Raw genomic sequence first — 1,503 nt, 5'->3', positions numbered from 1 at the left:
CACGCATTTTTTGTAATGTTAAATATTTCTTATAAATCTGTATATAAAATATTAAAAAAAAAAACATCATAATAAAATGTAATAATAGAGCTCTAATATAATAATAGAGCTCACTGTGCGTGCCTTTGGCCTTAAAATAAAAGGAAACAATATTTAAATATTAAATCTTATAAGACCGTGAGAAACACAACCAATAAAATGCCTTTAACGATCGAACTGTATCTTAGGTACTAATTATAATTCCGTGAGAATTTATATAAAACTAGCATCAAAACTCTCCTCTCCTTCTATGTTGATTAGCGAAATTAGAAATTGCACACCTGTAGCTTTAGCAATTCTTTTCAGATCAGCTTTTTTGCAACGAGAAGTCTAGACATGCGATTTTCGCGTTCGTTATCCTCTTCGGCATTGCTTGAGAGGCGACAGTACAGTTCAAAGCATAGCCTCGAACACTTTTTCCGTGAACTTTCAAGACATTGACTCCTTTATAACAGGATACAAAAATCCTCCGTTGCTATCGTTGATTTTTATCTATCCAATGTCATTACCTTGACAGCTAATCGATATAAAATAAAATATGCTAGCAAGCGCCGTCTGCCGTTTAAAACGTGAAACGGACAACATTTTTCGGACAAAACGCCGTCTGTGTTTAAAACGTGAAACGGACAACATTTCCGATGTTAAAATTTTTGACATTTCAACTTCACATCGAGATATCTTCCTTCGTAGGGTACGTAGACAATAAAAACATATTTATAATATAATTTAAACACTAAAACTAAATTACGGATATATAAAAGTTGATAAATTCAGCCATTTATTGTGAGATCCGATAATCTCGGGTACACGGAACTCATCGACTCGCGTAAAGATACACGTGCGGTCTCGCGCTTCGCGTTCACTTGGCGCGAGACACTACCGTGTCTCTTGATACGTATAATATACACGTATAATATAGTGATAGAATTAGTATCATCATTCACTATATAGTGATATAATTTGTGGGACATGAAAATATATTCACAACTAAGTATTATAATATGTTCAGTAAGCAATTATTAACATCTTTTCTTTGTTGAATTGTTTTCGCATATATTGTGTATACTGCAGAATATTGCGATAGAACCAAGGTTCTAGAATATTGCGTTTTAATGCGACCCGGGCACGCCAAGTTTTTTCTTCACTATAATCCAGTTGACAATTATAGTCACTTTCGGTCTGTCTTATGTGACTGGCGTAATGAAGAATACACTTGGTCAATTATATTTATCTCATATCTGTTTTTGATCAAGAAGTTCAGTATCTTTTATATGCACTTGGCGTATGTTTCTTCTTTTTTTAAAAAAAGGTTTTTTCATGGGATTTCACTGTTTTTTGTTAATTATGAAAACGTGATAATAATGTAGGAAATTTAAATCCTCTAAAAATAAATACAGATTCTGTTTCTAAAATAGTTATTTTGTAAATTTCTATTTATTTAATATTAAAGATGTACTCGTATTG

Source organism: Cyphomyrmex costatus, unplaced genomic scaffold, assembly GCF_001594065.2.
Source record: "Cyphomyrmex costatus isolate MS0001 unplaced genomic scaffold, Ccosl1.0 scaffold140, whole genome shotgun sequence".
Taxonomy (NCBI): Eukaryota; Metazoa; Arthropoda; class Insecta; order Hymenoptera; family Formicidae; genus Cyphomyrmex; species Cyphomyrmex costatus.
This window is presented reverse-complemented; position numbering follows the sequence as displayed.